The 10930-nt window shown below is 44.0% G+C and overlaps 1 long non-coding RNA gene across 1 annotated transcript; it reads right to left on the bottom strand.

The window, feature by feature from the left end:
* Positions 1–2370: 2370 nt before the first annotated feature.
* On the bottom strand, positions 2371–2885 carry LOC116693823 (uncharacterized). The gene is made up of 3 exons (XR_004333005.1): positions 2870–2885; positions 2695–2744; positions 2371–2544 (listed from the first exon to the last, which is right to left on the bottom strand). It is a non-coding gene; the product is annotated as an uncharacterized LOC116693823 (long non-coding RNA).
* Between the last annotated feature and the right edge of the window lie 8045 nt (positions 2886–10930).

Raw genomic sequence — 10930 nt, 5'->3', positions numbered from 1 at the left:
GCCCCTTGTCCATTCAGATGCTGCTGGTGGTGACAGAAGCGTTTCTCAAGGCTGTGGATACCTACAACTGACACTAACTCTGGGGCTGGGCGTGGTGTCCTACTTTGTACACCCCCCAACCCCACCAACGCGGGACCAACACCCCCACCCACACCCACGCTGGGGTTGGTTGGGCTGGGCAAGTACTTAAGGTATTAACTTGCCAGGGGTGGGCCACACTTTTGCAGACGCCATTTTGTTGTTTTGTTACTCTTTGAAAAGTGTAAATGATGGAACGGAAAGATACTTTTTGTGACAATTCTACGAATGTCTAATGTCATTTGTGCCTTTGGAGATTTTTCCATCTTGTCTTGGCTTGCTTTATGCACATTAATAAAAATCCCAACAACGCTATTTCCAACGTAATATATGATTGATCAGTTGCATTAAGATAGATAGATAGATGATAGATAGAGAGATAGTAGAGATATGATTGATCCAAAAGTGGGAAAATTCGTTGTTTCTGTACAGCAGCACAAACCACATTAGTCACCACCAAACACCAGAATCTCTCTTTTTAAATAATTTAGTAGGTTCATTCAAGTTTATAGCATTGAAAATTGGAACCAGGAACGGTTTTGAAAAAAGTGACAAATATGTGGGAAAAAAAGCGTCAAAAACCGTAAGGGGAGAGGAAAAAAAACCATTGGGGGAAAGCCACAAAAAGGGGCGAAAAAAAGACGACCAAAAGAAATGGAAAAAAAGTTATTTTAAATTTTAAGCAACAAAAAAAAAAAAAAAAAGTTGGCATGGTCGCGGGGACGTCAAACAAAGGGGTTACCAAATCTTTTTTTCTTTTAAAAAAAATGTGTTAGGACTAAATGTGATAGGGTTGGGATTTGTTTCTTAAGGGAGGACACCAAAGGAGCTGTTTATGCTGTCATTTCAGGGTGGGACTTCATGTGAAATAAATCCATAACAGTACAGTCTTGAACACGCAGGCATCACAGTGAAGAAGCTCGAGTGTTAACTTGGCAATAGTTCCTTCTGTCTCTACGGTTGACTGTACCTTTAACAGTGGGATGGGGGGGGGGGGGGGGGGGTCGTATCCACATCTACGCCGGATCATTAGAGACCTGACAGGGCTGTGAGTGGGTGGAGGCCTGTGTCAGCGGGCAATCACACGGCCATTTCACACCCTGCTGATACCTCATCTGCTGCAGAGACGTGCGAGGAGAGGGCCCGGGGTTCCCGGGGGCAATGGATTGAAGTCCCGACCCCCGATCTCCTCGACTCCACAGCCCCGCGGGATTTAAAAAAAAAAATAAAAAAGTACTGTCCTGCCCTTAAAAAGGGACGAGACGGCACTAAGTAGTCGATGACAAAACTTGGAAAGTTTTATTCAAGCTGAGGAAGTGGCTCTGGACTAACTCGCGACCTCACAAATGAGAAAGAACTTATTAATGACACTTATTAAAAATACGACATACGTCGTGTTTGATGACATGAAAAGAGAAAATGTATAAGTGATTTTTCGCCCAATTTTAACATTTAAAGGCTGGCAAAGTTCACATGTTAACTCTTAAAATTGATAGACAGAAGGAAAATGTAGGCAGCAGTAACAGACAATACGAACACCAACAAAAAACACACATAGATCACACACATACCTAAGAAAAAATAAAAAATTGAAAATAACTTATAGAAAATGCAATGAAAATTGACCGTGGTAAGGTGAGAGAATTTGGTTAGAGTGTGCAATCCAGGTACCGGGAGTGAGTCCTTACCCCCATGAAGGAGTTTAAGTACATCGGGGTATTGTGAGCGAGTGAGGGGAACACGGAGCGTGAGATTGTCGGAGAATCGGGCAGCCGGTGCGGTATTACATTCCGTTTATAGCACCGTTGTACGAAAAGACGAGCTGAGCCAGAAGGCAAAGCTCGCGATTCTACGGTCAGTGTTGGTTCTACCCTCACGGATGGTTCATGAGCTGGGTCCGGACCCAAAAGAACAGATCCAGGGGCTACAGGCGGCCGAAATGGGTTTCCTCCGGAAGGGTGGGGAGTCTCCCTTAGAGATAGGGTGAAAGGATCAGTCCTCCGAGAGGAGCTCGGAGAGAGCCGCTGAGCCTTCACGTCGACAGGAGCCAGTTGAGGGGTTCGGGCATCTGGTGAGGGTGCCTCCTGGGGGGCCCCCCTAGGGAGGTGGAAGGCCACGTCCAGCGGGAGGAGGCCTCGGGGAAGACCCAGGACTAGGTGGCGGGACATCAGCTGGGAGGAGGTCTTGGGGAAGACCCAGGGACTAGGTGGAGGGAAGTCCAGCGGAGGAGGTCTTGGGAAGACCCAGGGACTAGGTGGAGGGGACATCCAGCTGGGAGGAGGTCTTGGGGAGACCAGGGACTAGGTGGATGGGTGACGTCAAGCTGGGAGGAGGGTCTGGGGAAGACCAGGACTGGTGGAGGGACATCCAGTGGGGAGGTCTTGGGGAGACCAGGGACTAGGTGGAGGGCGTCCAGCTGGGGGAGGTCTTGGGGGAAGACCCAGGCTAGGTGGAGGGACATGCCAGCTGGGATGAGGTATTGGGAAGGACCAGGAACTAGGTGGTTGGACGCCAGGTGGGAAGGAGGTCTTGGGAAGACCAGGACTAGGTGGAGGGACATCCAGCTGGCGTGGAGGAGGTCTGGGGGAAGACCAAGGAATAGGTGGATGGACGTACATGGGAGGAGGCCTCGGGGAAGACCCAGGACTAGGTGGAGGGACGTCCAGCTGGGAGGAGGTCTAGGGGAAGATCCAGGACTAGGGGAGGGCGTTCCAGAGGGAGGAGGTCTTGGGGAAGACCCAGGAATAGGGGTGATGGACGTTCCAGATGGGAGGAGGCCGCGGGGAAGAACTCAGGACTAGGTGGAGGCGTTCAGCTGGGAGGAGGTATCGGGAGAACAGATTCAAAGGAGAGGTGGAGGGAATCATATCTCCAACCTGGCCCGGTGAACGCCTCGGGAAATCCCCCAGTCGGAGCCGATGGTTGATGATGTTGGAAAGGGAGGTGTGGGGTCCCTGCTGGAGCTGCTGCCCAAGACCAGATACCGGATAAGCAGTGAAGATGCTGGATGGGTGCACAATGATGACATCCAGAAAGTGAACAAATTGACAGAGCAGTAGCATCTTGATAAAAACGACTATGACTATATAATATGATTCTTGAAAAAGGGGGGGTACAACAAATATGTCCCGCGAATGAAAAAGCATTCGATAAATTTAAGAAGACGAGTGTCGGTTCTTCCGCCGTACCATTTATTTATTAGCACATTAGAGGTTGTTTGGCCGACATATTATTTATAGTTTTTTTTTTCTTTTTTATACATATATGTCTCTGGTATTTTCTATAAGACAAGAGACTGGATCACATTACTCCAGTTCTGAAGTCTTTACACGGACTCCATGTGTCTCAAAAATTGATTTCCAAGTACTATTGTAGTTTATAAATCCCTTAACGGTTTAGGTCCAAAGTGAATTTCTGACTGTACTACACCACATGACCCCCAGACCTCTCAGTCATCATGGGCAGGTTCTTGTTGCTAATAACCATGGACCCCCCGAACGTCTCAGGCAATCTGGGACAGGTATACTTCTGTCCCCAGAGACAGAATAAACAGGGTGAAGCAGCTGTCAGTTAGTTACGCACATATCGGGAATAAAAACCCAGAACAACTGCAGATCCGCTGCTACTCTCAGTCTTTTAAATCAAGGCTGAAGACCTTTCTTTTTGATGCTGCCTTCTTTAAATGAACTCGATGTTCTTTACAATTCTTATGCTGCACTGATAACTTTTATTCTTGTGGTTATGGTCATTTTGTTTTTAACTGTCTATTCATGTGTTTTACCAGGTTTTTAATGCTTATGATTTTTAACTGTTGTATTGTGTTTTTTGTTTAACTGATTTGTTGTAAAGAACTTTGAATTGCCTGTTGCTGAAATGGCTCCACAGATAAAAGCTTGCCTTGCTGCTTGCCTTGCCTTATAAGCTATGGAAAGATCTGACTGAGTGACCATCTGGATTTAACTGGCGGATCAGGATGATCACGTGTGTTCCCTCCTGGTTGTCTTGAGTGCAGTGGCTCTTCTTTAAAACCCTCTATGAGCAGAAAAAAAAACTAAACCTGTGCACCTCAACAATATTTTGCGGGGAAAAGAAAAGTGAAAAAAATAACTGACCGTAATTAAACATCCAACAAAAACCAATCGTGCGCCACAAACACATGCTATCCATGTAGTGGCCTCACACAAGAACTTAGAGTAAAAAAGGGGAAAAAACGAGGATGTATGTACAAGGATTGGCCAGAGAAAACCCAAAAATCACAACAAACCCCGAGTGGTCTTGAGAGGAAAATGAAAATTGAGCTACTTCTCCCCCCAGCTCTCCTAAATCACGGTTTCGGAAAACACGACCCCACTCTTCTCCAACCGTACCAGACCTCAAACCATGCGGCGGTGACACTTCCGTCTTTATGTCTCATGTTCAGCTTGGTGACAGGAATTTTATCCTTAAGTATTTGGTTTACAAGCCTATTTAGAGAACATCAACGGCACAAATTTGCATGTCGTAGTTCCACCAATTTGAACTTGACATGATAAAAACACACAGATCTGCTGTATTTTCAACCCTGCAAGCAAATCCACCGTTCCAGTAATCCACATACATAGTGTGTATTTTCATTCCTTATTGTAATTATTTCATCTGTGGTGGTGTGGGGAGCAAGATGAGCAGCAGGCCTCTTCGCTTTGTGCCAGCAACAGAAACAGCTGAGGAAAAAACAACACACAATCAGAGCAGCAAATGACAATCGGCTGCCTGATAAAACCAGAAATGAGCTGCAGAAGAAGAAAATAAAAAGTAGAAGAAATGCCACATTCAGGGCCGAGCAGTCCCCACTCGTGTAATGATCTCGAATCAGAGGCCAGTAAAAGGACAATTTTCCTCCCCCCGGGCTGTAATGTGCGATACTCATCGCCTCTTTTTGCCCCAATAGAAACCGATGTGCCGGCTATCGCCCGGTTCTTGGGGATAAGTGAGAATTTCAATTACCTCGCCAGCGGCGGCCATCTTAATGACTTCGTTCTTAATTGTGTTCACGCGGCGTCGAGGCGGGCATCCAGGCTGCGATGCGAGACTGCACCACTTAGCCCATCAAGACCTCCCCCTCCCCCCGCCCTTCCCTCCCTCTTCCCTGCTAACCGCGCCAGCGTCCTGTGGAATAAAGGGCAAGTAATCAGGCATCTGGGAAGGACAGCTCATTGTCATCCCCTTGATAATGGATCTGCGGCTAATCTGCGGAGCGGCCCCCGCCGCGCCCCCCCCCCCGAACGGAAAAGGTCAACCGATTCAAAACAGGAACGCGATGGAGACGATGGCTCGGAGGGAAGAATAAAGATTTCATTTTGATTCAATGTTTAAGGGGGTATATCTGGAGCCGGTGGAGTGTTGGAAGGCTCGAGATAACCCTCACCCCCCCCGTGACTAAATGACAGCAGACTGCAGCGAACATTAACCGTGGACAGGACATGCACCGATGAGGCGAGGCTGTTCTCTGCAGAAAGACAAGCTGCGGCCTCCATCGCCCATTCACTTTCTTCTTCTCACATTCCTCTTCTTCTTATTCTTCTTCTTCTTCTTTCTTCTTTTCCTAACGTCTGCTGAAAGTAACTTAACACTGAAGGAAAGGGACTTCACTGTGAAAGATTGCAGTTTGGGTTTAACGAGCGGCGTTACTCGAGCCGGACTGACTCGCTGAGCAAATTCCAATTGTGCTCTTGCAAGAACTTTGGGTTTCCAGGCGTTTACGTTGAGATGTAGAGGATGGACATAAAAACCTCCACAAAAACCTCCATTCACCAGATTATTATGTATTTTTTAGGGGGAGCGTATTCTCACAAGTGAAAACTGACTCTTTTTGGAGGAATCCTGAGAGAAAAACTTAAGTGATTCGAGCTTACAGAGGAGGAGGAAGTAATCCCATCCAATCAGAATTTAAAAAAGGCTTAATTGATTACGCCACTTGTTTCTTCATGAATGAGCGAGGAATGTTGTAGTGAGGGGGGGGGGGTAATACGGGTGTTCCTCTAGAAATCAGGTCACTGCGTGCCCACCGAGGATGCAAATCACGGCACATAAATCATGGATGTGAGGGGGATTCGGGGGGTATTCAGTTTTACAGATAAAAATACCGTCCAGTGGCTTTCGGCCGTTGGAACAAATTCAGGAAGTTGGAAACCGAAGAGCCGGCGGGACAGGGTCGGTCGCTCAGAGGCCGCCGTGGTGTGCCTGTGTAAAAAGCCAAAAAGTCACGGTGACTTATTACACACCTGAATACGTAACTTTATTATTTGTTTAATTTTTTTAATAATTGTGTTGTTTCCCGTCGACCATGCACTCGCTTTTTTTAAAGTTTGGTCACTTTTTCGCATTTTTTATCCATTTTTTCTGGCCTTTTTGTAATTTTTGTGGCATTTTCCCTGCGTTTTTAGGCTTTTTTATAACCATTTCAGTCACTTTTTCAATGTTGTTTTATATTCTTTTTTTTAAATGCTAGAATTAATAAATCTCCCAAATTCAATGAAAGTAGCGAAACTGATGAAGCTGGTGGTCCTGTGTAAACACCAAAAAGTCACTGTGGACTTATTACACTAATGAAGTTACGACTTCTTTTTTTTAATTTTTAAACCCTGTGTGTTGTCCGTCGACCATCAACTCGACTTTTTTTTTTAAAGTTTTGTCACTTTTTCGCATTTTTATCCATTTCTTTCTGCGTCTGTTTTTGGTAATTTTTGTGGCACTTTTCCCTGCGTTTTTTAGGCTTTTTTATGACATTTCAGTTCACTTTTTCAACACTCTTTTATCTTCTTTTTTTTTTCAAATGCATTGAAATAAATAAATCTCCACCATTCACACATAAAAGTAGCGACTTGTGAAGAGCGTTGAGAGAACCATCCATGTGCTTGTTGTTGAAAAGTGGTTGAAAAAAAGCAATTGTGATACAGAACTAGAAACTTTTAAAAATGGGTCACATTTGACATTTGTAACTTTTTCCTGTGTTTTTCATTTTGTTTTCCTGCCGCCTTTTGACATTTTTGTGGCGTTTTTGAAGCTTTTTCTGACATTTCGGTCACTTTTTCAAGTGTTTTATCTTTTTTTTAATGCTATGAATTAAATAATCTCCCCACATGAAATGAGTAGCGAACAGATGAAGCTGGTGGTTGTCCTGGTAAACCCAAAAAGTCAATGTTGACTCTTACATTACCTGAATTACATGACTATTTAACCACTTGTGTTGTCTTCCCATCAAATGAAAATCAACACTATGCCCTTTAACTTCCTTACGTTTTTGTACTTTTTTCCCCTCAAACACTGGTTTTCATGTTGTCACTTTTGAGTTTTAACCTTGTGTGTTTCCTGTCGACCAAGCAACTTGTGTTTTCTGAGTCAACATTGACATTTTGTGTTTATATCCAAGTTTTGTCACTTTGTTCCTACATTTTTATCAATTTTCTCTGCGCCTTTTGACATTTTTGTGGCATTTCCCTGCGTTTCGAAGTTTTTCTGACATTTCGCTCACTTTTTCAACACTAGTTTGACTTATTCCCCCCCCCCCCCAGATGCTATGAGAATAAATAAATCTCCCAATTCAATGAAAGTAGCAAATTGTTCAAAATTAGCTCCACGACCAACAAAACAACATTTAAAGTACAGTACTCATAAATAATAACTTTTGATATGTTAGACTGGAAAAGACTTAATTGATCCCAAATAAATTGAGTTAAGTTAATAAGAATGTGTTGTGTACTGTATGTGTCCAGAGGTGTGATGGTTGAATGTTGTGATAAATCTGAAGGATGAAGTCTTCCTTTGCTTTGAGAAAATCTTCTATCTTAAGCTAAATTAAAAAGTCTTTAAAAAGCCTCTTGATAAGCTGACAACACAAAAACTGGAAAACAGAGCTGCTTTTCCAACACCACAAAAAGTTTTATAAACTTTTTAAGAGATGCTAGGAGTGGTTTAGCTCAGAGGACAGCGACGTCTACAAACTTAGGATGATCTCATAGAAAAAGACGCACTTGCTGCAATGTGTGTATTAGCACTTTAACTCAGTAAAAGGATCTGGACTAATTCTGCCTCTTGGCCTCCTGGAGGTGGAGCAACACTGAAGGAGGAGAGCTGCAACGTCACAATTTCCTGAACGAAAAATGAAAATGCGTCTGAGCGACAGCGAGAGCGTTGAGACAGTCTCTCTGTCTCTCTAAAGAAACATCCCCCTAATCCAGATTTTTCTCCTCAACAGCAGCTGAATCTCTGCAAACACCGGTTGGTGCACGCCTTAACGAGACAAAATACACTCCTTAATACTGCATGTGCTCAAAGTTTAGTTTCAAACCGGGAATTGACCATTTAAAGAAAAGAAATGTCATTTTTATAACATGTACTGTACATTCAGCCAGAAATACAATACAGGGTGAAAAGCTAAACCCAGTGAACTGGCTAGTTAAGGTTAGACAGAATAAAAAAAGGGACAGTAGCGTTAGCTTGAGCTAATTTCAGGCCTGTATCCGTTGAACTCAGAAACTCAGCTCCTCTCTGACACAAGTGCTGAGGACTGATTAACTGGTGGAGGTCCATCGGTGCCGGGGGGTTGTGGGGAGAAATTTTATTTACTGCAGTCCAGAGCAGTTCTTCCATCTTTATTCTGCCATGTAATGTATCTGTATGTAATGTATGAGTCTCTGCTCTGTGTTTCGCTCTCTCTCTCTCGCTGGCTGACTTTAAGTCCTTGAAGTCTCAGGACAGAGAAGGAGATTTGTGGTTTGCTCTGCCCGGCAGAGTAATTACTCTGGGCAACACCCTACAACTGCAGACAGTCAAACTGGTTTCCTCCACCGTTGGTACATGTCTTGTTGCTACCGGGACAAGCATTTAACCTACTGTGTCCTCGGTCAAATCTGACCCTTTAAAAACATGTCTATATCTGAAAATTTATGGTTTCTTTTAACCCAATTACCACAAAAAAATGGATTGGATTCAATACAACCCTTTGCAAATACAATGATCCTTTCACATCTTCGAAAACTAATAATCAAATAATTCACAATTCGCTTTTTTTTTAACTCAAATATAGGTATAATTCTTATCAATTAGGGTTATTGACCATGAATTCCAAAAAGTAGTGTAAACTAGTGGTAGTAAGGTGGTGTTAGGAAAACTAAAAGAAAAAAAGTCTGGAAAAAAACAAAAGAGAAAAAAGTCAAATTTTTGTCTGTTTTTGACCAAGGAGGACCAACACAAGGGTTAAGGGGGGGGTTCAGAATTTTGAACAATAGGACGTCATTTCCAAGGTAGAAGGGGGTTATCATCAGGAGAGTTTGCTAATGCTAGGCTAGCGCAAGTCAACAGTAACTGCTAGCCTGCCACTAAAAACAGTCTACCCACTCCACAGTTCACCTCGAGGGGAAAATATGAATGAAGATTTTTTTTTGTAAGAATTGATATCACGTATCCCGCCACGGATTTTTTGTCTCGCGAAGTATAACGTTTTAATGCACACAAACCATGACGACAAAACTAATTGGAGTCTCCAAATAGATTTTTGGCACCTGTAGCACATGCGCTTCACCACGAGCCTGTAAACAGAGGCTTCAACGAAGAGAAGCAATATTGATTGCAGTGCTGGGACCACTTTAAAAAGAATCTCTTTTTTACAGTCGATGTTTGAAATCCCAGACGAACTGATGCTCGTGAAATTAAGAGATAGAAGTCATGGAAAAAAGTTATTTGAAATTGCAAATTAATGAACAGAGGAATCAAGATTTTATAATGATTAATTGTGCAGGCCTAATCGAGGCAAAGAAATAACGCCAGACTATCTGTTGAAGAATAACCGTACGTTCACACCGCCACGACCGAGAGTCCTAAAGTAAGGTGACCAGATTTCCAGACAAATCTGGGGCATTTTCAGTCAGAGCGGTTATCTCCAAATCAAATGTTTTACTTTGTAAACTTAAAAGGGGACACTAGCAAAGGGCCCCCCCCCCCCCCCCACAAACAGCAATGCTACAACAATATCTGGGGCACAAGCTCAACACCGTATACCCGCCACAACCGTCTTTTTTCAATGTTGAAAAAACAAACGGGGAACCACAGGACCCGAACTGTCCCCCCCCACCCCCCCCAGTACCCCCCCCCCTCCCACCCCCCCCACAACTGATCCTTGACCCACCCTGTGCTACTTCACACACTTCCACTACACCTAAGCAGCTGGAATGTTTCAATAGATTTAGAAAGTCCTAACTATTTCCCAAGATGGAAAGTGCGTCCAGTCGGCCCAGAGCAAGCTACAGTAGATAGTTATGGGTAATTGTCCACTTCTGTATTTACGTTCATTAAGAGATAGTCTGTGCGGACAGACTCAGATTAATATTCTAGTGTCTGACAACATGATCGAAAGGATTTTAAGGATGGTCGACCTTTCTGTTAAAGAATTACGAGTCCCTTTTTTCAACCTAAAAGTCCGAGAAATTGCTTTCGCTAAACCCACCAGACATCATGTAAATAATCCAGTGATTGTTAGCTGTGGAAACACGATGAGCACAGGACTGCCTGGCGGCTGGGAGCATGTGTGTGTGGGTAGTGTGATTATCGGCTCGTTTTTGTCAAGTATTTTTCATTCCAATTTCGGTATGTCAGTCACAGGGAGAAACCGGGCCCAAGGACTTTCGGGGGACAGAGACAGACGGGGACAGGTAGCCAAAATCGGGGACTGTCCCCGGAAACCGGGGACGTCTGGTCACCCAAGTCTAAAGTTACCGGAAGTCATTTTCAACTGAAGCTCCTCTCAGCTGCAAGGAGGCAAATCTGTCTGCGTCGCGTTTTGGGCGTTTTGAGCGTCAATCAGAAAGTTGACATTTTT

This window comes from Etheostoma spectabile, chromosome 8, assembly GCF_008692095.1.
Source record: "Etheostoma spectabile isolate EspeVRDwgs_2016 chromosome 8, UIUC_Espe_1.0, whole genome shotgun sequence".
Lineage (NCBI taxonomy): Eukaryota > Metazoa > Chordata > Actinopteri > Perciformes > Percidae > Etheostoma > Etheostoma spectabile.
The sequence above is the reverse complement of the archived record's forward strand: the minus strand, read 5'-3'. Positions and strand labels throughout refer to the sequence as shown.